At 46.4% G+C, this 27,769-nt stretch overlaps 1 pseudogene; it reads left to right on the top strand.

Moving 5' to 3' along the window:
• Positions 1 to 1,589: 1,589 nt before the first annotated feature.
• Positions 1,590 to 13,566, top strand: LOC142449126 (RNA-binding motif protein, X chromosome-like; annotated as a pseudogene).
• Positions 13,567 to 27,769: the final 14,203 nt, after the last annotated feature.

The following is a 27,769-nucleotide window of genomic DNA, read 5'->3' as shown; positions in this document are numbered from 1 at the left end:
GAAGAACAGTGACACTACAATATGGGACAGAGGGTTGAGCTTCCACGGCACTCTGAAGGGAATATTTAAAACAAATAGTGTAAGAAAGACATGGTCAAACTGCAAATGTTAGCATTACAAGTAAACTAATTTTCCTAATCTGATATTATTGATAAAATGAAGATTTCAGATGTATTTAAGCTTCAATTGTATGTTTTTACACATTTACTTATACATGACTATGGGATGGTCATAAATATACACAGAATTGTAGAAAAGTACTTTGTAGTCCAGAACGTCATTTTTAGTCACATTTGCCCCAGAAAAATCTAAATTAACTGCATTTCAGGATCAAAGAATGGTACGCTGTCCGTTTTAATAAACGGACACACCACCACTACCCAATGCCCTTGCCACCACACTGCACAGGTCACAGACTTGCGGGCGGCTGGAAGTGCCGTCCTCTCGCTCAGGGCCTGGATTTCCTCCAGTCCAACGCAGCATGCTGGGTGGCTGGGTGGCTGGCTGGCTGGCTGGCTGGCTGACTGCGGACCGGACAAAGCAGTTTAACGGCCCCACCTCCTATCCATGGACACTCCTCACTTCATAACGCTGCAGTGATAAAGGCATGCCGGTGAAAGCAAACAGAGCTAGCGCGCCCTGGACGTTCTGTTCCCCAAAACAGCACCAAGAGCCAGAGTCGAAGATCCTTTCCCCAGGACATGACCTGCTGCTGCTCAAATGGCTAGAGCAACATTGGAAAGGCGAAAACACACACATGCAGAAGTGCAGGACTGCTGACAAGCCCTGTCAGTATGGTGGACGAGGGAATGCCCTGCTCTGGTATCTGAATTCCGTTTTTACACAAGTGAAAAATGGCAATCTCTCTCACGACTGTGTTAGTGAAGGTAATGATGGACATCTTCCAGCTACTGTCCTAGGAAAGGCGCGGGAGCTGTAGCCACAGAAAGGGGCTGTTCTCTAGCTGCAGGCGGGGGCTGGGTGCACCTCTCGCAGCTGTCTCCCACTTCCTTGGGGACACTTCCCCAATCTAGCAACAAAGGATTTCCTGGTACTCTGCCCCAAACTTCCCTTCTTCTAGAGCTACACTGGGTTAAAGACCTCTTTACATGCTGTAGGGATGAGATTCGCCCCTTTTTAAAAAGTACTATAAGGCTATAATTTAGTCTAGGGCTAGTTCCATTTTCTGACAAAAGCACAGGGCATTGAGGGCTGAAGTATATTGCCCCTACGAGGCGGGCAAGGTGTGAACTGCCCTCAGCAGATCAGGCCTTCCTCTGGGGGTGGGCTCAAAAGAAAGACAGGCTCAAAAGCATTGGGTACAATTGGCTTTTGGGAGATGGAAGCCCAACAGGCCATGTGTTCGTCCAGAAAACAACCTGGTGCGTTCGTGGAGCAGTGTGGGCAGTGCTTACCCTTCTCTGCGCCAAGCCCTTGGCATGCTTCTTCAGCAGTCCCTTCGCCCTTCATCCATCACAGCTCAAGAGACAGTGCTTGGAGAGGTACTCCTTTTCCTAGGGCACCTGGTCTCAGTGGCCAGCTCAAAGACGGGAGGACAGGGGAAGTGACTCCAGAGCCCGATTAGAGAGATGCCCAGCTTTGCCTTGCGGGCTTTCAGGACACAGGCCCAGTTCTGCGAGAGAGGTCTGTGTGGGGCTCCAGACCAGAGCACTCAGCATTCGGACCGAGAGCAGCACGAGCAGCCGAATGGACCAAGCCAAGTCCCGAGACACGTGGTTGTAACACGCACACAGAGATGGGCCGACCCTGTGCAAACTGCAGCGGTGGTTCAGAAGGTACGTGCCAGCCACAGAGCTCAGATAGCTCTTCTACAGCAAATATTATCAGGGACCGTCTGGAATCTGAGCCTGGCCTGAGGTCCACACACCATGTAACGTATTTTTCCCCCCACCGGAGAGGAAGCATGGTGCTAAAGATCAAGCTTATTTACCGTCATGTGTTTAGTAAAGACTTATAGCTTCCTTAGTGGAAAAAAAATAAAAGATATAGTAAGCGAATGGCTAGTCATGATGGGTCACTGCTGTGTAATTGCTGTGTAAATATATATAGTATATTTCTTTTTAAAAAGTTATTCCAGATTCCTCAAACTGAAATAGTGGTTTGAATGACCTTAAAAAAAAACAAAACCAAAAAACGATGAGGAATAGTCAACTAGAAATAGACTTGTAGTCTTTAGTGATAAGACAGTTCATCTCAAGAAGGAAAAAAACCAAGATTGGTTGGAGTGCATGACTGTGCAGCGTGGTAACTGGCTTCATGCATGATGTGGACAGCAGTACAGCAGGCCCTTTCACTCACACCTCGGAGCTTGGTAAGAGCCCAGGAAGCAGCACTCAGCGACTGTGGGTCTGGAAGGAGAGCGCGGCTGGTGCAGGTGGGGAGAGGACGACACAGAGCTAGGTGTTTGGTCCAGACGGCCGTTTAGCCCGAGGAAGAAGAGCCAGGTTTGCCAGCTTTGCAAATGTGTCTGGGTGATATGTAGGCGTGTGTGCATATGAATAGATGGTCCAGACTTTTCTACATTCATTCAAGGTAAAAGTATGAAGTGCTGAAATCTAAAAAGTCAGCAAACAATCTTATTTTTTTCCCTTTAGTGTCAGGTTTGACAATATTAGTCTTCAGTACTCACCTATGAATTGACCCTATGAATATATTGGGGTAAAGTCTTTTTTCTATACCTCTTCATGGGCATATTCACATACTCACCCTAGTAAACTTGAATGCGTGCTTTAGATGAATGCATATTTATACATATATGAAATGTGTCTCTAGTTATAAAAGACAGCAATTTCTCCTTTACATTTTGCTTTCTTGAGGGCCAAGGAGACAAACCCCAGTTCTCTGTCACTGCCATGTGACTGGTGGGAACTGCCCTGTCCACTCCAGCCGGGTCTACGCTGGGATTTCAGCATCTACAGCTTGGTGACATGATAGTTCGGGCCTCAAAGTCAGGACTCACAGACCTTGGCCCACAGCAGTGCAGTAGCTCCAGCATTGGGGAAAGTCCCAGTTTGATCCTTTGCATTTGGGCGAGTGTAGAGTCTCACCCGGAAAACTGGCAGAACCCGTCACGGTAACTCAGAGGCCTGACTGAACCTATTCCTCTGTCTACACACTGGCCTCTGTGTGGAATCTACTCCTAGGAATCTACTCCTAGGCCAGTTCCTTTGGCTGGTCAGGTCTGGAGCTGAGGGAATCTACCAGAAGTAAAGCCGGGCAGGGTGTGAGCCTCTGTGCTCAGCATGTCACTTCATCCTACAGGACAAAGCGCAGACACCAGAGGCCACATGAGGGAAGACCAGGCCTCCTCCACTGACACACGTGCTCACAGGAACACGCAGGGGACTGGAAGAGCTCGTGGCAACAAGCCCAGAAAGTGCCCTGAAGCCAAGTCAGTGGTGACGTATGACAGGGACAAGAGATGCCTGTCCAGAGGGGTCTGAGAAGAGGCCTGAAGCATTAGAGAAAAGCTGAGAGCTGTCATGCACTGGGTAAGAGAGGCTTTGCCTGCGTCCATCCTGATCTTGTACCCTGTTCCTTAAAGAGCAACTTAATGGAAGTATTGTTTGTGACTTTTGGGTGGCTACTGAACTGGATTATCAAACCCAGAAAAGTAGACAACACCACACAAGCCTCTCAGCCTGCACTTGACGGTGGTTCTCATGAGCAGGGTCCGGACACTGGAAGGGCTGGGCGATCAGACTAGAGGGGGTGAGCCTTCACCTTCCTCAAGGGCAGCTAGCTGCAGGAGGAAGGAAATACTGCTCTGTAGTGAGCCCGGCTGTGGCCTCCTAGGAGTAAAGAAGTCTCATGCACAAAGCAGGCATGTTAAAAAAAACCAAGAGGTTAAGCCTGGAACCACTTATCTTCTGTTTTCCAGATCATGGGTCAGGCGTATGCGCTACCGGGCAGCTTCCTCCTCTGATCCAGAGAGTCTTCTTAGAGTTGGACTCAGAGCAGAAGGCAAGACCTCAGCTCCCCAGCCCACAAGATCTGCATGTGGTGGACATAGCAGGTGGTCAGCACATTGATTCTCACCAGGCCTCTCTTACTGGCCACATGGTGGGATGAGGAGAAGGACTGTGGGCAGAGGCTTCAATGTTCATGGGGCACCTGGACATGGAGGGACAGCCCAGGAAGACCTGCAGGTGTGGACTGAGAGCAGAAGATGGGACACCATGGGAGCATTCGTGACGGTAAAAGTTTCCACCTCTGCAATAAGAACCAGATCGGGTACCGGGCCCAAGAGTTCTAAATGCTATGAGGTACTGAGACAGAAAAGGGGCGTTGTTCTCAGCAATCATGCTCCTGAGGAGGCCAGAAGGTGACTGCCGTGGCAGGTTCTACAGGACAAACTTTAAGGAGCCCCGCTTGGGCTGTTAAGGGTAAGGTCAAATCTCCCTGCCACTCTGAGGGAGAAAGTGGAGGCTTTCTGCTCCGGTAAAGAAGGACAGCCCCAGGAGCAGTGCTGCCCTACCCTTTAGGATCACTAGAAGTCAGAGTCAACTTGGTGGCAGTAGTGTTGTGCTTATAAAGACAAATAAGAGCTCAGAGTCAGTCACGGCCTGGCAGGTTCTCAAAAGAAGGACAGGCAAAGCCCAGGAGACGAGACGAAGCCCCATGAAGGCAAGGGGACTTTAAGGCCCCCCCCACCACCACTCTGCCTGAAAGGCAAGCTTATTTGGAATCGCCAGCCTGCTCAGTCCAAACTGCCTCCCCCCACCCCCACCCCTGCCCTGTAGGCCGGCGATGCACCATATGCTGCTGTTCTGTCATAAATGTAATCTAACCATGAATTGATACACAGAATCCTCTGTCCTTTGCTTCTCGACAACCAGAACACAATAAACATTGTGCTTCCTGTCTGTCACATACCAGAGTCATCTGGGGGGCCCAGAGAACTGACTCAGATGGGAGGGCAGTGTCCCTGGTACCCAGCCACAGGCCAGTCATCCAAGGGGTGGTGCATGCAAGGCTGGGCAGGGAGGGAATCTCCGCTCCTGTCACTGTTTACTGGCTCTGTGGACGTCTTCACTACTTTCTTTCTTTCTTTAAAAAAAAAATCATTTTATTGGGGCCCCTTACAGCTCTTATAACACTCCATACATCGATTTCTCAAGCACATTTGTACATATGTTGTCATCATCATTTCAAAAACATTTTCTACTTGAGCCCTTGGTATAGCTCCTCCTTTCCCCCCTCCCTCCCTCCCCCCTTCCTTTGAGTATCCTTGATCAATTATAAATTATTGTTATTTTCAGATCTTACACCCTCTGCTGTCTCTCTTCACCCACATGACTGTTATCCATTCCCTTTGGAAGGGAACACTATAAATCTAACCTTGTGATGGGCTCCCCCTTTCTTCCCCTCCCCCCCAGCATCTCCCTACTTGCATAATATTGCTACTTTCACTACTGTTCCTGTGGGGTTTATCTGCCCTGAATCCCATGTGTTGAGAGCTCTTATCTGTACCAATGTGTGTTCTCCGGTCTAGCCAGATTTGTTAGTACTGGGTCATGGCGGCGGGCTGGGAGGGGGTGGAGAGTGGGGGGCAGGGGTGGTGGTCATTCAGGAACTAGAGGAATGATGGGTGTTTCCTCAAGACTTCATCACTTTCAAAGTGGCAAGACAATGAAGCACCCACCTTCTTGTTGACTTTTGTTTTGAGTTTTTCTTTATTCTCCTGACTAATAATAGTGAACAGAATTTGGGACCCAAAACTACTTCAAAGCGCCTCTTTTCTTTGTTCACGCTACAAGGAGTGGCAAGAAACACCAAGAACCCCTGTTTGTAAGCAGGTATGGTTTCTCCACCTGCCAAGCAGACCTCTAGCTCCTCCACCTGTAGGCAAGTCAGCCGGAGGTGGCCAGGCTGCAGAGTCTGGGGAAGACATTGTGCTTGCTGCCCGTGCCCTGGCTACTGCTGACTGAAGCTCTCCACCTGACTCTGCAGCCCTTTCCCTGTGCTCTGGGCTCTGCTCCCAGCTCCCCTGGCCACACGGGTCACAGCAGGCCGTGTAAAAGCAGTGCTCTCATCTGCATCTGCTATTGTGCCTAAGCCGGATGAAGGAAGTCGCAGCCTCTCAGAAGTGTGTTCTAGGACTCCCCCTCTGCAGAACCTTCCATCGATCGACTCAGAGCTCCTTAAGAGGTAAGAGTGACGGGTTATTGCTAATGAAAAACTACTTAAAAAGAAAGCTTCTGCACTTACCTACAATATCACCATGGAACTAAGTATTTTTATGTTTGTTTTATCTTTTTTCAGCCTTTGTCCAGACATAGTCATGTTAAATAGCCATCATCAAACCATACATGGAACGGCCCGCTCTGCTTTTTAGGTTGCTGTAAGTTTTACTTCGTATCGCTTGTTGATATTCCATTGAGTGGATATATTGTAGCTCATTTGACCTTTCCCATCACTGGACAGTTAAGTTTCCACATTGTGTTAGTGTAGTAATGGCTATCTTTGGATCTAATGTATTTTCTGTACTCATACCTTTCTCTTGGGGTAAATTCCTGAAAGAGAAATTACTGTGAATGAATATTGATGGTGTTGTTATGTGCCATTGAGTGCCATGATGTGCCAACTTATGAAGACCCAGTGGACAACAGAATGAAGCACTGTCTGGTCCTGTACTGTGCCCACAATGTGAACCCATTGTTGCAGCCACTATGTCGATCCACCTTGCTGAGAATCTCCTTCCTTTGTGCCGATCTTTTTAGAAAGTGTTTCCTTACAGGACTTTCGGATTTATACCATCACCATAAATTCACAGCATGCTAGTTAAGCGAACACTGTATGCTAATGCTGTCTTGAGCACCTCTCTCCTAAATACGTACAGTGGTCTTGCTTATTTTTCAACCAATTCCAACTCATTGCTATCAAGTTGATCCTGATTCGCATCGACTTACCCTGTAGGACAGAGTCGAACTGCCTCTGTGGGCCTCTGAGGCTGTAAATCTCTATGGGAGCAGATAGCTCACCTTTTACCCACAGGATGATGGGTGAGTTCAAACAGCTGACTGTTTGGTTAGCAGCGTAATGTGTAACTCTGCACCACCCGGGCTCCTTTGCTTGTTTCTGCATTTCATAGAGAAAGAGGAGCCCTGGTGGGGTAGTGGGCTGCACACTGAGCTGCTGGCCATAAAGTCAGCAGTTTGAAACCATCAGACCCTCTGTGAAGTAATGATGAGGCTTTTCGCTCCCATAATGATTTGTAGTCTTGGAAATCCACAGAAGCAGTTCAACTCTGTCCTATGGGGTCACTGTGAGTTGGAATCCACTTAGTATCAATGGATTTTTTAAAATAAGAAATGATCAATATTCTTATTTACCTGTTAATAACATATCTTCTTATGTGATTTCTTGGCTGGTGGCCTTGGTCAATTAGTTGGACACCACACAATGTAACTCTTGCCCGTACTGTTTGCTACAGATCCATCTTGGATCGCCTTATTGTAGTTCATGCTTAAAGTTTTTCAGTTTTTGTTTTTTTACCCTAACACTTGCACATGGTGGGGGATGTATGAGAGATGAGGAAGAGACACAGAGAGTCCTGTGGGGTTTATCTGCTGAAAAGTCCTTGCTGTCACAAACACCACAGTCAGTGGAGAAGATTGCTGAGAGGCCCCTCAGCTCAGCTCAGGCCAGAAGGGAAGGGAGGAGGCAGAGGGCAACGGGCAGCACAGCCCACACACCAGGCCCATGCACCAAGGAACGAGAGATCCCAGACTATTCAGGGACTTGGTTGAGATTTTAGCCTTGAGCTTGGAAGGAAAGAGACTCCAGCGAAGAATCTAAAGCAGGCGATTGTGATGGTCTGATGTTCCTGGACATGAAGTATTGCAGCTATCGTTGAGATAGCTAATCTAGCAGTTCTCAGACCAGCCTTGGTTGAAAGGAAATCTCAGACCAGCGATGAGATTAGAAATGAGAAGAAAAAGTAAGACATGGCCCGAGTTCCCAGAAAAACAGAACTGTCAGCCTTCCCATTGGCAGCAGCGAGTTGCATTCCCACTAGAACAAACATTAGGAGAACATTTAGCTATAGAGGATAAAAGGGAATTATGTGAATGGAGCCGGCCTGGTTTATTAAAATGTATTCATGCAGTGCGTACTTGAATGGCTTTTAAAGAAATTAAAATAATAGGTCTTGATTTGGAAAATGCTACCACAACTAATGCCATTGTCCTTGCAAATCGAATCCAAAAGTGGGTCGAAGGGATGAATAAGGAAGGTCGCTAATAGGCTATAATGCATTCAGCAAGGCGTGTTTGCTACTTCACAACGGGCAGACACATCAGTGGGCTCACAGGGTAAAGGAGAGTCTGGGTGTGCATGAACTCAAGCATGATCTGAGCCATTGCTCAATGCCACCCCCAACCCCCCCACCCCCCACCACTGTCCCCACCACAATGTGGCTGTGCCCCAGCAGAAGGCCTGGTTTCCAGCGCTGGTAAGAATGTTCAAAGATTTCATTAAAAATAGACCTCTACCAAATCAAAGTGCCTTCCTCCCTACGATATATGTGGGTGCTAATCGAATTTATAATTATCTGGGATTAGGCAACTTCCTTCCCATTCGGGAACAAGCCGAGAAGCGGGTTGAGAAAGGTATTTCATCCAGCTCGACACATCACTTCCCTTCTGGCAACCTGAAACGGATTCCAAGGGCTGTCTGGGAACCGTCCATGAACTTGATAGTATCTGGAACACTCATTGGATGGGCGTTGGGAGGAAAACCAGACTTTTCATTCCATTCTGAGTGTTGGGACACCTCTTCATCAATTGGCTGTGAGAAAGCCTTTAGGTTGCTCGTCTGTAGAGAAAGACCCTGGGATTCGCCTACTTTCTGAAATATCTTCTTCAGAGTGTTCTTGCCAAGGGCCCTCTCAGCAGGGCGAGCCCCTTCCCCACTCCCCCGAGGATCCTCTGCCCCTTTGGTAGCTACATACGGGTCAGAGCTGGCTGGCTTGGCCCTGGGCCCTTGTAGCCTTTCCCTCTTAGTTAAACCCTCCACCCCACCCCCTATTTCCTGACTGAAAGAAGAAGTCGGGCTCTGAATTTTCGAAGGCGACAGCACTCTCCCAGTGGAGGGACAATTACCAGCTGCCAGGCCAGCGCTTCCGGCTTTAGGATAGGGTGTGATAAAGCAATGGCAGCGGTGGGGAGATGCGCTCGCCAGAGGAGAGACCCCCAAGGCGGCACTGCTGGCCGCCCTGGATGAGTTAGTTCACCCATGGGGGCTCCATTCTGGCTCGGTGACCTCAGCCATCGGTCCCTTGAGGACTCTGACCTCTAGGAGAAGGATCCATCTGGCTGGCCTCTGGAGTCTACCAGAAAGGGGGTCTAGACACTGTTGCCCCCTTTCTGGTAGAGCAGCCTCTGGGTGGATTGGGGGCAGCGCAGGCCCTGCAGGGAAAGCTGCTTTAAAATGGGCATGCTCCGCTCCGTGAAAAATCAAGACCTCTTGAAGTAGCCAGTGGCCTGTGGTCCTGGCAACGTTGACTGCCTGCCTCTGTCCCACAGAGCCTGCACCTCCACCCTCTGGGTGTGACCGCTACTTTTCCCAGCGGGGAGGTGACACCCACGGAGGGGTAGTTGCACATGGCATTTGGTGCTTCTGAATAATGTACAAACTAGTATCGTGTGTGATTATGACCTGCTTCATTTTAGTGCAGCATATAAGAGAAAACTCAGATGCATATCAAACATAAGCTTTTGAGAATTCATTTTTACAGCTACCCAAGCACCACTGTTTTTATTGCAAGTTTATTTACTATATTACTAGCATTTATTACTAATGTCAAGCCCCTACCTACGTATAATTATTAATAGTTTTCAATGCGTACACAATCCATATCTCATTTATCCTGCCCTAACACACACACACACACACACACACACACACACACACACACACACACACACACACACACACCAGTCTTATAAGGTCTGTCCTACTCCCATTGGACAGTGAGCCCCCTAGGATCCAAAGCCGGGCCATACGCCTGGTTAGCTTGACTCTCTCTTCCGGCTCCAGCCCCAGCTTCCTCTACTTTGTCAGATCAAAAACCAGTGATCCAGGGTTCATGGGTCAGGACTTTCAGGGTTTTAAGACAAAAGGCCATGTGTGGCCGTGAAGGTAACTAATTGTCACACAATAGTGTCACCCCTGAAGGCCATCTTAGCCAGGTTTCGAGGGCCAGGACCTCCCCAGGGCTGCAGTTGGCCTTTCCCACTGAGCTGAACACCGCGGACACACTACAAGCCTCAGGACCCGAGGGGCGGCCTCCCTGCTCAGGCCACCTGAAGCCATCTGGTGTGCTGGTACATATTTACTGACTTAGAATGGGAGGCTTAGAACTTTGCACGACCAGAATATGTTGGCCAGTGTACAGTGCGGTGCTGTTACCCGTGGCTCCACGATCCTTGTGGTCTGGCTCAGGGTCTTGCTCACGATCCTCCAGGCTTTCCCAGGGCCCTCGTACTGGAAGGGTCTGCCAGGGACTCCCCACTTTCTCTTCAGGGAAAGAGCAGAGGTAAACACCGCAGCTCCCGACAGCACACGGGTCAAACAGCATGAGAAAAGCGAAAGTGCATGATAGGAAGGACCACATCGCCAGTGGCACCGAGGGCACAGAGAACAAAGAGCTCGACTCCACAATAGGGCATGGCCACCCAGCCAGAGCTTCTCTGGGTTAGAAATTCTGTTCTTTCCACGCATAACACCACAAGACATTTTAGTTTTAGCCACAGTCAACAAAAGAGAAGAAGCTATTTTTCTGGAGAGCTGGCTTTCAGTTCAGAAGGGAGCCGAGGGACGTTAGAGCAGTGGGGAGGGTCTTTCGTGGTAAGCGAAGTGACTGCCACAGCAGCGGCACGGAACTACTCAGACGACGATTTGGAACTGAAGTGCAGGGGCAGATAGCAAGAATCAGGCCCTGCCATGCTGGCGAGCGCAGTCCACGCGATGACGTGACAGGGTGGCAGGCAGGGGCAGGATGTGTGTGTGTGTGGGGGGGGGGGCGGGCGAGGCATGGTGCAGAGGGAGCACAGCATCGGAATCACAGAGGGACCTGGAGATGATGCAGGAGGCACAGAGGGAACACAGTATGGGGACCAGGGTAGGGGGGGGGGGAGGTGGACCACCGTGAGGGTGGATGGGGTCACAGTGCAGGGAGCCCCCAAGTTTCACCTGACACGGCTCTCGCAAGGTCTGTGCAGATACCTGCCATCAAGGCCAGTAACGGCAGCAGCCCTCGGCTTTCTTTAAACCAAGTGCTCGGAGCGGCTCTGATTCTGTGCGTCAGAGCGGAGCTGTGCTCCACAGGGTTTTCAGTGTTTGGTTTTTTTGGGATGTAGATCACCATGCCTTTCTGCCAAGGCACCTCTGGGTGGACTCAAGCCCAAACCTTTTTTTGAGCAGCGGTGAACTTCAATTGTTCACCATTTGCCCTACCCAGGGCCTGCTCTCTATCTTGATCCACAAACATTAAGCATCTCTAGCACACAACGTTATGTGCATCTCCTTCTGCCACCGGAGGTGTCTCTGAGTTTGCAATCATGATTGCTGGCCATCTGAAATGTTCTAACATTATCTGAAGCAGAGCTTTGTGACACATTGAATATCCTTTTACTTAAAAAGAAAAATACTATGTCCTTACTCTACAGGGTCATTCCAGTTTGAGTGAAATGGGGCTTAAAGACAACTGAGAACTAAGTCTTAGCCACATCCACAGTGGTTGCCCCCCCAGAGGCAGACCCCACAGCCCAGTGACCTGGGTGGGTACCCCTGACCCACCTAGAATAGAGCTACCTCCGTAAAACAACAGCTAACTCACAGAGCAAGCAGAGCTCATCATGCTGACCAGGGCAAAGAGGATGGTGTGCAATTGCACACCACAGGTGCTGGTGGGTTCCGGCGGAACCCGAACGGCAGCCTTTAGGAAGAACTCTTCTCACCAACTAATCAGAATACTTGTGATCAGCTAGTGGGATCCAGAGGGCAGGGGGCAGAGGGAACTGTTGCCTGGAGTGAAAAACAAGAGGATTATACCCTAGAGCAGGGGTGTCATAAAATGTAATGAGGGAATTGTGTGTACGGTATTGCCTTTATCACCCCGAAATGCTATTTTCTTCATAACAAACTTTTTTCTATTTTCACTTTATTTCAGAGCATCATGAGCCACAAAAAAATCACCTCGGGGGCCGCATGCAGCCCACGGGCCACCAGTTTGACACCCCTGCTCTAGAGAGCCGAAAGTACATCCACATAAACACCTGCACATGAATGCTCACAGTAACATGACGCATACTAGCAAAAAAGTAGAAACAGCCCAATGTGCATCAACAGATGAATGTAACTAAAACACATTTTACCCACACAATGGGATTATTTGGCTATAAAAAGGGCACTTGCTACAACCCAGATGAACTGAGTAAACTTGGTGCTCAGAGAAAGAACTCAAGCACAAAAGGACAAAGTTGCATGGCTCCTTCAGCGCTCAGACCAGGAATCCGGGCCTCAGGCTGGGTGGCTAGGAAGCGCATGTTGTCCGACTCATAGGAGCTTGGAATGGTCGGCACCTTGCTAAAATTCATAGCTGGGATAAAAGAGTTGAAGCCCATTGGCCGGGAAAACTCTTCATTGGTGGGCTGAATGCAGAAACAGATGAGAAAGCCGCGGCAGCAGTACTTGGTGAATGCGGTACAGACGAGTTGTGGAAGTGCTCCTGATAAAAGACCAAGAAAACAAAGAAATCAAGAGGGTTTGCTTTGAAAGCCCAGCAGAAGCTAAAGATGGAGCCGGACATATGAATGAGAGGTCCTTAGACAGAAAAGCCACCAAGGCCGAATAAGCCACTCCACCCACGTTTGAAAGTGGTAGATGGGGAACCACACTACATCTTCAAGAAGCAAAGTCCCCCAGGGCCAGAGATCTTTGAGGTGGAAGAGGGGGCAATAGAGGAGCCAGAGGGACCGTTCACGTGGGAGGCATATGAATGATGCTGGCTATTCAACGGATTTTCACATGCGTTCTCCCAGGGGACTGCCACCATGAAGTGGAGGCCACCTCCCGAAAGATCAGCTCCTTCGGGACCAGTGCACAGCAGCAGTGGAATGGGGGTGGGGGGAAGCCCCACTGTCCCATGGAACAGAGTTATGAAGGCCCATGACAAAGGAACCTCTGCCTTCCCACAGGGAATTTTACTTGTCCCCAAGAGATGAGTGATAGTCTACTAAAGACAGCTATTCAAGCAGAGATTACCCAAATTCTTGTGATGTGAGAGATTATGCACCACCACCAAGAGATGATACATATCGTGATTGTGGTCCTTCTGGTTCATGTGATGACTATCCATCCAGAGGCTATAGGGATCTAGATGGCTGTGGCCATGGGCATGAGGATTCAGAGCATTCAAGTGCAGGCCTGGACAGAGATTCCTATGGCAATGAGGGTAACTCATGAAGTGCTCCTCCTTCACTAGCCCCACCTACATATATATATATAGGTTTATACAGCGAGAAAGACTATAACAGTTAATTAGTGCACACTGCAGTACAAAGGGTTCAGTTCAACTCACTTTCATGGAACAGTTAATACACTTGAAGTCTTTCAACTGCCATTGGCTTTCATATAGCAAACCATCTTAAATATACAAATGAAATACAAACATCTAATGTGATTAATTAGGAAAAACAAATAAAAGCCCACTAGCAAGGGGAGGAAATATGAAAGAACTAGAGGATAGTTAGGAGGCGCATCAGTGCCATACCGCACCCTGGATTTATCACCCCGCCCAGATGGTCCTCTGTGAGGGATTGTCCAATGATCTACCAGGTGGGTTTTGGGTCTCCACTAAGTTCACACCCCTTCACATCAATTCCCCATCATCTTACAGTGGAAGCAGTCTCTAGGATGATTGCAGCAACTCCATGGGATGGATATGGCGGAAACTGAGACAGTTCCTTCAGTACTTGAAGTGATCTCTACCCAAGTGGCCGTGATGGGGTTAGCAGACAAGAAAGAGAGCTTCCCCCTTCTATGGAAAGCGGTTGGCTTCCACTGTGTAATTCCTAATACACTTCAAGCTCTGGAGCTCCAAAAGGGGCTGTCGAAGAAGCCAATCAAAGAAACAAATTTAAAAAAATGGAAACTATTCTGTCATAACTGCTCATGGACTATTAAGGAGCAATTGTGTTACTTAAAAAAAAATTCCTGTTTTAAGTTCTCCATCATTTTTCTGTTCCTGTGAGAAAAAAAACAAAACCTATTTAATTTTAGCTGGTTTTATGACATTGCTTTCAACGAGCAAATGTTACATGAGTAAGACTTCACTTGTGGACTCGTGTTGTAATTCTCTCAAGTGTCCCTGAAGGTCACTTCCTATCCGATTTTTCCCAGTAAATGAAGCAAGCAACATTAAGGCTTCCATAAACATTTAGCCATCTAAAATGGAGAGATGAATTATTATGTCTCCCTAAGTGAGCTAGATATTTTAGGGTGTCTTCAAAGTGAAATCTCAAGATTCTGGGTGAAAAACCTGAACTCAGCAGCTCACACAAGGAAAGTGCTGTCCACTCAGTCAGCCCCAAAGAAAAGGATAAGGCTGGCCAACACCCTGCCTTGCTGCGATTGCCTTGCTGCTCTGCCATTTCCCTGCCCCCTTCCCTCATTGAGTCCATTTAACATGTGTGCTAAACAACTAACAAACCCAAACTACGCTTACTCACATCAAGTGGATGCTGACCCATTGTGACCCTATAGGACAGGGTAGAACTGCTTCTGTGCGCTTCAAGATTGTGACTCTGTCAGAGTAGAAGCCCCATCTTTCTCTCTCAGAGTGGGTGGTAGTTCCGAACTGCTGACTTTGCAGTTAGCAGGTCAACTCGTAACCACTATGCTACCTGGACTCCTTAAACACCTGCAGCATACTAAGTAGAATGTTTGCCCCATCCCCAAACAAACCAACCAAAATGATAAGCACTCACAGCTCCAGTACACCCATGTTGCTTGCAGTGTGTGCATGAGATTGGTATCTTTGCAATCGTGTCAACGTGACCCCGCTGACTTGAGAGCATTGTTGGTTTGTGTTAGTTGCCATCGGTCTCGTGCCTACTCGAGACGCCGTGCGCTACACAATGAAACCCTGCCTGGCCCTCGCCAGCCTCGCCATTGTTGTGTTCGAGCCTGTTGTTGCCGTCCTGGGTCAATCCATCTTGTCAAAGGCCTTCCTCTTTTTCACTTCCCCTCTCTTTCACCAAACACGATGTCCTTCTCCAGGAGCTGGTTCCCCTGACAACGTGTACAGAGCGTCAGATGAAACCGTACGACCCTTGCCTGGAAGGAGCATTCAGTCCGTGCGTGCTCCAAGACAGATTTGTTTGTTCAGCCCCTGCTACGTTCAGTGTTCTTAGCCAGCACCGTAAGTCATATGGATTGATTTTTTTTTTTCCGTCAGAGAGCCCCGCAGTCCTGCAATTTGAGGCTTAATTTTTTCTAAAGTTTTCTCAGCTTGAGATAGGAGGAGTTTGTTCTTCCATTTTGGTGTGCTAACACCACGTTTCTGCAGGGCAGGATGGTCTCTGAGTTGTCCTTTGAAATGTTCTGAGCAGCTGTTTTATGACATCATTTCTTTGGTTCACTTTAGCTCCTCTCCATTAAAGAGTACACTTAGAGTTTCTTTTGATATCAATTTTAGTCTTTTCTGTCTTTCCTGTATGTAATGACCTTTTGCTTTCTTCATGGAGGATGACCTTTTTTACCCCCAATAGTATTTTGGTACTTAATGCACGTGTCATACGTCCAGTAGTTCAGTCACACCAAGGACAGTGGTGCAATCACCACCGTCATCAGTTTTAGAACATTTTCTTCATTCCTGTACTCATCGTGGTTAGTTCCCCATCCCCCCACCTCTCCTGCCACAGCACCCACGGGGAACCATTAATCCGGTCACTGTCTGCAGAGTTACCTATCCTGGGTTTCATGTACAGAAAAAACATTAAACCAAACCAAACCCAACACCCAAACACAGTAAAACAGATAACAACCTCAATTTAAAAAGAAAGCAGAAATATTAAAAACTAAAACAAATTTCAATGGCTCATAAGGGAGATCAAATGATATGGTGTTAAGTTTTAACCTAACAGTATCTGCAACAGTTCAATTTAAAAAAATCCTTCATGATAACCAGGCCATTGACATCCCTGGCCCATGGTTAGAGAGGATTCACCAAAGACTTAATCCATGTGTATTAAAAAAAAATGGAACCAGTTTTAAAATCTCAAAAAAGGAGATCAATGGATAAGACATTATATTTGGATCTAATGGTGCCTACCATAATCAAGTGTACACTGCTCTCTGTCTGGCAGCAGGGCTGTTCACGTTCCTCAGCTGTGATCAGAGGGTAGTCACTGGAGGCTAAACCCATGGCAGGCCCTGCAAATGGATTTTGGGGTTCCACTGTCATCCATGGCCTTCTGCAAGCCAGGTGTTCACAATTTAAGCTCTGATACCATTCTCTTTTTACAGATTTGGACTACACTGTTTCCAATCTTTGGATCATAGAGGCTGATGTGCTTCTTCCATGTGGACTTAGTTGATGCCTCACTTAGAGGATTGTGAGGTAGTTAGTTTATTGTGCCAATCTGGCTGATAAACACCTGTGGGGTTAATTGAAGGGCAGAGGGATAAATGACTCAGTGGGCCTCGCCTTTCGAGTTCTCGGGTCTGTTGCTTTGTGATGGTAGGACAAGGGTGCAGCTGCCTTAGCCAGTTCCCTGCTTCAGCTTGCAAGGCTGACTTCCTGCAAGACATCCCCAAGGAGAAGCCACATGGACCTACCCCGATGCAGCCCTGGGTGCTGGAGCAGCCGTGTGCAGACCCCTGCCAGTGCTGAGATGCTTACACATTCACTGACTCAGCTTTCTTCCTGCAGTCGACGTCATAGTGTGTGTTTTGTGAGATGGAGGAGGACTTTGTGGATTGGTGTTGGACATATGGGTTAACGTTGGACTTGTGGGCTTGGGCAACACTGGGTGGGGATGTTTTCTTGAGGTGCACTTAACCTTTATATAAAACTCTCTCTTATACATGAGTTTCTGTGGATTTGTTTCTCTAAAGTACTCAGACTAACACATTAGGGAACCTTGGGAGTGGGGTACTGGAGAAACAAATCATAAGAGAGAGTAGATGTTCTTTGACCTCTCCCTCATGGTTGTTTTTTCTTTTTTGTCTAGCCAGAGGTCAGATAAAGCCACACTGTTTACTCAGTTGCTTTCTGGGAACAATTTGGGAAGTATGAAATTAGAAAGTTTGTAAGCCCACTTGCTTTCAGCCATTAAAATTTGGTCTTTAGATGGGTTTAGGCCATGCCTGCAAGGAAAGCTTTGGAAAGGTATGTCCCACGCAGTGCTTTGGAGTCCTCAGGAACCAGTAGTCTTTGTCAGAGCTGGGAAAATCTGGAACCATGAAGAAAACTCCACTCTGGGACTGAATGTTAAAGGGAGCCTGAGAGCAGGCTGAAATGCTTGCTAGTTGACCACTTGGATCTACTTGTTGAGTACAAGTGGGAGAAATGCAGCAATAAAGAGATGGGTTGAGTTTGGCCACTGACACTTGGTTTACAGGAAAAAAAAGGAGAAAATGAGAGTGGGTTGACTGGCAAAGTTCATGACCGAGATAGTTTATTATGCCAACCTGGCCGATAAACACATGTGGGATTAATTGAAGGGCGGAGCCTCGTCTTTCTTGTCTCTTGCTCTTTGATCATCGGACCACTGTGCGGCTGCCTTGCTTGTTCTGTGCCTCAATTTACAGACTACACTACCTGTGGAACGCCTAGCCTGTGGACTGTGTCGCTGGAAGTTGAGGTCCCTTTAAGACCACATGATTGGAATGTACATCTCTGGATCTGGGGACTGACAATTGGTGACCTGCCTTGCTGTTTGCTGCCTGTGCTGACATAGCCTCGCTCTCTCTACAGAGGACAAACTGGCAGCCCTCAAGACTTGAAGGACTGCCAGTGTCTCGCAACTCTCTCACGGGAGTGAGTTGCACTGAGCCATTTGTACTGCTTTATAATTTAACTGTTCATTTCTTGTATTATATATATATATCTATCTGTATATAATTTAACAGTTTATTTCTTGTGTTATTTATCTAACCACCTTTATATATATATAATTATCAGCTATCTGATTTTATCTCTCTAGGGAACCCTGCCTAATACATTTTGGTACCAGGAGTGGGGTGGGTCAATTGTTTCTAAGGGCTCAATATCCTCTTCTTCTGGATCATCAGCCCATATGTTCCCATCCCATGTTTTAGGATCCCAACTTTTCCCAATCAATGCCCGTACTTTAGTTTCAGACACTTCTCTAGATCTGCAATTCAGCTGCCATTGTAATTCAGCCACTCATATAATGAAACTCTGCACCTGGTTCTCAGCAATGTCAGCTCTTTTACTAGAGGAGAAAAGGCTCTCCTTTGTTGCACAGATGGAAGTTTTCAAATCCATTAGTCTGCACCTGAGGCATGCTTTTGAGGCTCTGAGACCATCCCTCTCCTTAATCACACTTTCCATTGTAAGAAGGACCAGTCAACCAGCTTCCCTATACTTGTCATCCTTACAAAACTCCTGGAAAATATCAAAGATATGATCACTCAGAGCCTTTCCCTTAACCAGCACCTCATCTATCGAGGGTGCTACTTTAGGTATTATCGTTGCTATTTCTCACCATGGGTTAGGAAGAGCAGCAGACTTATCCAAGCTTTGGGATGTTGAAGTAGCCTCACTAGTGTTAAGACTAGTCAGGCTGGAAGTCAATTTAAGAAGCCCATATATATGATTTTATTTCTCTAGAAACATTCCTGGTACCCCTGCCAGTGCTGAGATGCTTACACATTCACTGATTCGGCCTTCCTCCTGCAGTCGACATCATTGTGTGTGTTATGTGACATGGAGGAGGACTTTGTGGATTGGTGTCAGACATATGGGTTAATGTTGGACTTGTGGGCTTGGGCAGCACTGGGTGGGGATGTTTTCTTGATGTGCACTTAACCTTTATATGAAACTCTCTCTTATTCATGAGTTTCTGTGGATTTGTTTCTCTAAAGTACCCAGACTAATACAGACAGCGTTGTCACCTTATGTTAGAGAACATTATAATCATCCCTCTGGTGCATCACATCCGTTGCCATCTATCAACTGGTAGTTTTAACCTGCTGACCATGACTACTCTACCAGGGCTCCTTATTGACCCCATAGGGCAGGATAAAACTGGCCCCTGTGGATCTCTGAGCCTCCAAATCTTCACAGGAGTAGAAAGCCTCATCCTTCCCCTGTAGAGCTGGCTGGTGACTTTGAATTGCTGACCCTTCTGTGACCAGGCCAATACATACCTTCTGTGCATTGGTAGTGTCATTAGTTGAGCCAATGATACAGGCCAACTATGAACAGAAGTACACGAAATGTTGGCTTGTGCAGCGTGAACTATTAAGTGACTTGACACCATCTACACAAACAATGGGGGTTGGTGATTGGGCAAATGTTCCAATAATATTCAGTCACAACAGCAGATCCACACTGACCAGATTAGTATACATCATAATGAAACAGGAGGACATTAAAATAGTCAGGACACAGTAGTTCCAGGCCACCATTCATTGGGTACCTGTCTTAGTCTGGGTTGACTAAAGAAACAAATCCAGATACACTCATATATATATCAGAAAGAGCTTTATACAAAAGAATAATTGTATATTATGAAAACATCCCAGCCCAGTCCACATCAAGTCCATATGTCTGAAACCACTTTATAAAATCCTCTTCAGACTCATGCAACACGTAATAATGCTGAATGCAGGAAGATCACAGGCCAGTGGGTGGAAAGCCTTGTAGATCCAGTGGCAGTGGAAAAATCTCAGCGCTGGCATGTGTTTTCACATGGCTCCACCAACTCCAGGGCTCTGACTTCATCAGCATAGCTCCATGTGGTTTGTCAGCAGGAACACGAAGCAGAGAGTGTGTGTCCTGCCTCCAGGAAGGAAGACAGGAGTTCCCAGAATCCTCAGGCGAAGGCCATGTCCACACCAAGGCATGACTGGTTATGACCTGATTGACAAGCTAGACTCCACCCCTATAACCTATTTAAGAAGTTGACATGAAATTATGTAATTACCACAGCACCCTCAAGGCAAGAGATTTGAACCAAAGTCTACACCTGCCAGTTTTATACCCGTGAGCTAGTAGGGATCTGATTTGTCTCACACTAGGGAGTTTCAGTCTTAAGTCTAATGGCTACAAGTGGGTTTGAGGTGAAGCCCAGTTCACTTAGTGAGGTTTCCGCATTGAGTCCTTTTGGTGTGGTCTATGAAGGATGTTGTGCACCTTGAAAACCAAAACCAAACTCACTGCCATCGAGTCGATGCTGACTCATAGTGATCCTCCTGTGGGTACTGAGACTGTCACTGTGTATGGGAGTAGAAAACCCACTACACCACGAGGACTCCTATGTACTCCAAAAGGACAGTCTAAAGTCCCAGTAGTCTCTAGCACAGCGGTTCTCAACCTGTGGGTCTTGATCCCACTGGGGATTGAACGGCCTTTTCACAGGGGTTGCCTGATTCGTAACAGTAGCAAAATTACAGTTATGAAGTCGCAACGAAAATAATTTAATGGTTGGGGATCACCCCAACATGAGGAAGTGTATTAAAGGGTCGCGGCATTAGGAAGGTTGAGAACCACTGCCTAGCACATGAACTGGGTCATCAACAGTTGCGTAGAAACTAGGTCAGAAGTGCCAGTTAGGACCCTAGTACCAGGCATAATCTCCCCCTGGCTTCCATATAAGTGTTGTTAAGGAATTTTTAAGCATAGAAGGTTGCTCCTCCCCATTTTCCTATCAACAGAGCTGTAATTGCCTTCCTTGAGACTTATATGGTCCATCCTCCATGTCTGATGATCAATCCACTGCTTGTTTGGTCTTCTGTCATAAGGGTTCAATGTATCACATCTGTTCTGGAGTCGGGATTCAGTTGGGATAGACTCAAGGTTTTATTTTGGTTCGTGCATTTGTTTGAATTTTCTTGCATTTTAACCTGGATTTGCCTATGAGTAATTGATGGTCTCCTCCATAGTTGGCCCCGAGCCTTGTTTGGGCTGACGACCCGAGCTTCTCCATCGTCTTTGTCACAGAGGAATCCAGCTGGCTTTCTTTAGTCCATCTGGTGAGGTTCATGTGGGTAGTTGCTGTTTATGTTGTTGAAAAAAAGTTATTTGTGATGAAGAAATTGTTGGTCTTGCAAAAGACCATCATGCAATCAGCTTATTTTCTGCCACTAAAATATAATTTCCAACTGTCAATCCTTTCTTTCCAACTTTTGCATTCCAATCGCCATTGATTATCAATGCATCTTTAATGCACGTTTGATCAATTTCATACTGAAAAAGGTGGCAGATTTCTGAAATTTCCTCATCACGAGCTTTAATGCTCGCTGTGTAAATTTGAATAATATTTGTATTAACTGGTCTTCCTGGTAGACATATAGACATTATACTATCATATGTATAGGATTTTACTTTGATAAATCTTGAGACGTTCTTTTATGACAATGACTTTGCTCTTGAATTTATTATTCACAGCATAGTAAATCATATGAACAGCAAATTCAAAGTGGCCAGTACCAGTACATTTCAGCTTAGAACATGATCTTTATGTATATCATATTTTATGATTACCAATTTTCTTAGATTCATACTTTGCACATTCCATGGTCCGATTGTTAATGGGTATTTCAGCTGGTTTTCCCTCATTTTGAGTTGTGCCCTAACCCAAATGGAAGTCCCCAAAGCTTTGCTCTATCCACATCACTAAGGTCCACACTATTTTGAGACGGCATCTCTTCCACAACGATATTTCCAGGGCCTTCGAACCATAAAGGCTTGTCTTTTAGCACTATGCATATCAGACAATGCGTCACTGCTATCTATTAGTAAGGCTTTCGATTGTTAATCCTTCAGAAGTAGACTATTTTTTCTTCCTAATCTATTCTTGGCCTGAGCACTTCTCAGGGAGCAATGGTGCTGATGTATGAAATACAAGCGCACAGCTACCACCTCACAGCAACATGCCAACCACCACAGTAGGACAAATAGCCCACTCTGATGGGAAAGCATTCGAAAATTCAAAAAGTATCACTGAGTTTTAGCTTTATAAGTATAGGGACCCATGTAAGCGGGCTTCTGAAAGAAGTCTTTTGTTCTTACTGTTGTTACTAACTACAAGGATATTTTCTACCAAAAGAATAACTTGCTGCTGAAACTCTACACAAAAAATTCATCGATAATTACTTTGGTGTCATCCCCTCTGACAGTGTCGCCCCCCCTATCCCACTTCGTTAGCGATACCACTGCCTGGCCAGCCATGAGGTGAGCCACTGTCTGGCATCCTCTCGCTACCAGAAAGTCAGCTCTGGCCAGCCATGAGGAGAGCCGCTGTCTGGCATACTCTCGCTACCAGAAAGTCAGCTCGGGAGCACTGTGCACAGAGCACAGAGCAGTAGCAGCCACAGCCTACCTGTCTCCACAGATCTGAACCTTCTGTCACCTTGCCTTTCTTGCAACACCTTCTCTGTGCTCGGAGTCATGCACCACCTATGAAGCCTCGTTCAACCATCTAATCCTGTCCATCCTTGTCCTGACCAGGGAAAGCAGAAAAAGACACATGGCCTGCTCAGGCTGCTTTCCGGTTGGTTACTCTTTCTTCACCCCGAGGGCTGTGTCTCTGTGGATTCTCAGCCTCCAGTAAGCCTGACAAACCCAGAGGCCATACCGTCCACTGATTCTCTGGGTTCTGTGTGGAGATGTCCCTCTTCCCCAACAGATGCGAGTGCTTCCGTGCCTCTGGGGTCTCACGCATGACCTCCTTTCATCTCCAAGGACTTTCGGGGGCTAGAAGACCATCTCCAAGGTGCGCATGGAAAAGGGGAGGCCTGTGGGTAGGGAGCATACCATCTGGGTTCTGTGCTAAATGGCCCTCCCTCCCCATCAGCTCACATGCCTAAGCCCAGAAGGGGATTGCTGAAAGGTAAAATTCTAATGCTTCACCACAATGAAAATTGCTCACCTTGGCAATAGGCAAGGTATTGTGCTTTAAAACAGCCATGAAATGACATTTCTTCTTGTTGCTGTTCATAACAAATCACAAACGCAGCCATGAACCCAGTGGTGGTCCAGCGTGGAGCAAGCAGGTACTCTTAGACATTGCTTATGAAAGAGTAAGTGCACTTCTGGGTAGTAATTTTTAAAATACCTTTTAATAATGAAACCTATAAATTTAATGTGAGAGCCCTTTGGGTATTCCTTCAAAAACGTACACAGAGCATTTCCTTGCTGCTGCTAGGTGCCAGTGAGTCCGTTCTGACTCATAGCGGCCCTGTGCACAGCAGAGCGAAACACTGCCCGGTCCTGCGCCCTCCTCACCGTCGTCCCTGTGCCTGAGCCCATGGACGCAGCCACTGTGTCCATCCATCTCATTGACAGCTTTCCTCTTATTTGCTGCCCCTCCACTTTACTAAACATGCTATCCTTCTTCAGGGACTGGTCTCTCCTGACAATATGTCCTAGGTATGTAACACGAAGCCTTGCCATCCTCCTCTAGGGAGCACTCTGGCCGTACTTCCTGCAAAACAGGCCAGTTTGGTGTTTTCCTTATAGAGTTTCCTTGTGATTTACTAATTCCAATCCTCGGAAGACACCCAGAGGGAAATAAAAATATAGGTTCAAACTTTTACACAAATATTTACGGTTGCATTATTTATAATAGCCCCCAAAACAAACAACCCTGATGCCCATCAATGGATAAATAGGTAAATAAAATGTGGTCGTATCTCCCACAATAGAGGACTCTCCTGCCAGGAAAAGGAATGAAGTGCAGACACATCCGAGAACATGGACAAACCTGGAAGCCAGACACAAAAGGTCCCATCTATATGAAAGGTCCAGAAGAGGAGAATCCATACAGAGAGAAAGTCGATACAGATGAGAGATAAGAGCTCACAACACCGGAAATCCAGGAACAGGAATGGGACGATACCAGGAGGGTAGGGGGAAGGTGGGGAAAGATGGGGGGACACGGAACTTAGCACAATGATCAGCACATAATGTCTCCCTCACCTCATCCCCCCCCCCCTCCAGGTGGATGAACACCAGAGACCACGGGGGAAGGGATCATTTGTCGGTGTAAGATATGAAAATAATAATAATTTATAATTTATCAAGGGGTCATGAGAATGCAGGTGTGGTGGGGTGGGGGGAGGAGCTGACACCAGGGGCTCAAAAGAAAGTAAAGGTTTAGAAAAATGATGATAGCAACATCTGTACAAATATGCTTGATACAATTGATGCATGGACTGTTATAAGAGCTGTAAGGGCCCCTGATAAAATGATCTTTTAATAATAAAAAAGAGAGAGAGAGAAAGTGGATCATCAAGACTTGGAGGGTGGGGAAGCGAAAGTGGGGTGATTCCTGATGGTGCCTCATGCGTCGGGAGGTGATGTCCATGTTCTAAAATGGGGCTGCGGTGACGACTGCACTGCTCTGTGATGATCCTGAAGAAACATGGACTCTCACACTGACATGAGTGAATTTCAGGTTATGCAAGTTGTATCTCAATAAAGCTGTTTAAAAAATCCATGACTCCTTAGACCTCCAAATCCCCCTTTATACCAATAAGTAAGGATTTATGCACATGAATGATTCACTGTCTTATTTATCCCCTAGTGGAGGACTAATTTATTTAAGGGCTATTATACTTCCGTGCTATCTTTATTTCTCTCCCCTGGAGAATATCTCGCTAGACTATCAAGTGAGAAAAGCAAGTGACAGATGACGTATGGCATATGATCATGTTTTTGTAAAGATGATAAATGTTGACACTTGTTTAGAGGTATGTGTGGCCACTTGTGCATGGAGAGGTGCTGTATTTACATGATCATTTGTCATTTTTAGAGGATTAAGAGTGAAGGGGTGGAGTCTAGCCTGTCAATCAGATCATAGCTAGTAGGGCCTCTGTGTGGGCAAGGCCTTCTCCTGAGGATTCTGGGAACTCCTGTATTCCTGTGGAACAGCCTCTCTCTCTCGGGACTCCCTGGGAGACATTGCAGCTGACAAGACACATGGAGACAGGCTGATGGCAGCCAGTGCCTTGGAGCTGGAAGCTAGGTGGAGACCCCTGCCAGCACTAAGATGTATACAATGCCACTGGAGCCTCAAGACTCCACCCACTGCCCTGTGATACTCCTGCATTCTGCATCATTGCATGTGTTTCATGAGTCTGAAGAGGACTTTATAGATTGGTATTAGACATATGGGCTAATATTGGACTTAGGGACTTGATCTGGACTGGGCTGGGATGTTTTCTCAATGTTTAATTGCTCTCGTATATAAAGCTCTTTCTTATACACATATGAGTGTCTACGAATTTGTTTCTCCAGACTAACACAAGGGTCAGAGAGATATCTCAGGAGAGATAGCATGGTAGGAGTGTGTGTGGGGGTGGTGGTGGTGGAGCTTACCTTTCTATTTATTCACTAGTTCCAATGGACATGTTACTTTACCAGTAAGAAATTTATGAATGAAATAAAATTATATTATAAGGGGATTTTCAGATTCTGACCCTTATATGCAACCAGCAATTAAGCATATCCTCAGATGTATGAAAACACCCATCGCCTACCACCATTTCCTACTTCACTGTTTCTATGTATCAGGCCTTGCCTTGACCCCTACATCTAACTCATCACTGGCACCTGAGAATTTCACCTCCTCCATTACTTGTGTCCTGATGGATGCCATTCAATTTGGACTGCCACAAGACCCATCAAGCGGCTACCTGACCCTGTGTAGCACTGTGCCTTCAGGGGTGGAGGTGGATGATGCTATCTCTGGACAGGGTGAGGCCTACACCTGACTTGCCCGCTGTTCTTTGCCAAGGACTAGCCTTCTCTCTCTGCCACTCTTCCTTCTCCCTGTGGTGCCTCTCCTGCCCTATCCTCTCTGTAGGTCTTTATAATTCTGGTCTCTTACCACGATTTATTCCTCCTGCCCCCACATTCTTCATGTACCTTCCCCAGCTCCGTCTAACCCTGCATCTTTAGGGAGTCTTTCAGGAACCCCATGACAAGGCAAGGTTCTTGATCGCTGCCTCCTAGTGCACTTGGTAGGGTGTGACTCCTTTTGCTCGTTTGTGTAGTTATTGGATTAACTTCTTTCTTTCTTTCTTTCTAGATGGATGATAGGAATCCCTGAGTGGTAACAAGCTTGGCCACCAACCAGAATAGATGGAGGTTGAATCTGTTCACAGGCATCTTGGGGGAAATGCTTGGTGATCTTTTGAAAAAAATAGTCATTCAAAACGCTATGGAGTCAATATAATCAAATACTTTATGGTATTGTTTTTCTGGACTGAAAGGTTTAGGTCTATAGGTCTGTGGAACAGCTTCACCAAGTGGAATAATGTACTCCTGGCATTTATTCTCTACATCCTGGTCTGCTGAATAGCATCTGAGGTCTTAACGCTCGCAAGTGTCCACCTGGAATACGATTGGCCTCTAGTCAATCAAAGCAAAAGAGGAAGAAGGAAACCAACGATTCAAAGAAGGAATAGACCTATAGGATTAATTGTCTGCACGAATCATTACCTCATCTATTTTGATACCCTAGAATTAGAGGTGTCTTGGCTACCACAACCAGGTGTCCTGACCAAGGCCACTGTAGATGAACCCTAATACACTGGGAGAAAAGGGTGAAACAGAACCTCACATTTTATTTAGTTATTTATGTTTGTCAGTTTCCATTAAAAAATGCTAATTTACTGGACCACTTGAAACTAGAGATCTAGAGATACTCTCCAAACCCTGGAGTGAAATTAACATAATTGAGCTAAATAACAGATTCGCTCAAAAAGTAAAGAATATCATTGTGAGGACTATGCTCCTTTAAAAATCATTTATATGAGAGCAAATGGTCAACAATTACTTTCATAAAAAGATGAGAAAGCAAAGGGGCAGAGAAACTAGATTAATGAAAATGGAACAACCATCATGGAAATATGAAAATGTGACATATTGGGTAAAATATAAGCTATTTCACGGAACAACTTGCATAGAAAATCTTGAATAGGAATTTCACTGCTGTTTAAACTGTCACTGGAAATACAATACAATATTATTTTGAAAGAAAGAAAGGTCTACACACATGGATGACCATGAGTCAAAGGTCAAGTCCATGGCAACTAGTGAGAGAGACAGAAGCTCTAAGAGACAAGGATTGTGGTTTGTTTTTAATAAATGATATTTTTATTGCAAATTAGGTGAGAGGTTTAGATTTCTGACATCAACTCTGCATTAAACAGTTCAAGACACTAATCAGCTTACACCCACCCACCACCCACTGTGTTCTAATCCACCTCACTTTCCCCCATTTCTCTTCGTCCTCATACGGAGATCTATCCTCTCGTTCACCCAAGCTCATATTTGCCTAGGGACCACTCCTGATTTGTTCCTTATTAAACTTAATGTCTGAAATGTAACTGACTAAAAAAATATGAACAGACTCAAAAATATTTGTTGAACAAACGAGTAAATGAAGCTAAAATGAAAAAGATACAAGGAATGTCGCCTCCCACAAGATGACTACACACATTGAAAATGAAAATGGCAATTGTTCGAGTTCTGGAAGCCGGT

The sequence above is a fragment of the Tenrec ecaudatus genome, chromosome 5 (genome assembly GCF_050624435.1).
Source record: "Tenrec ecaudatus isolate mTenEca1 chromosome 5, mTenEca1.hap1, whole genome shotgun sequence".
NCBI classification, from domain to species: Eukaryota; Metazoa; Chordata; class Mammalia; order Afrosoricida; family Tenrecidae; genus Tenrec; species Tenrec ecaudatus.
Note: the sequence above shows the minus strand (reverse complement) of the source record. Positions and strands in the feature narration are given on the sequence as shown.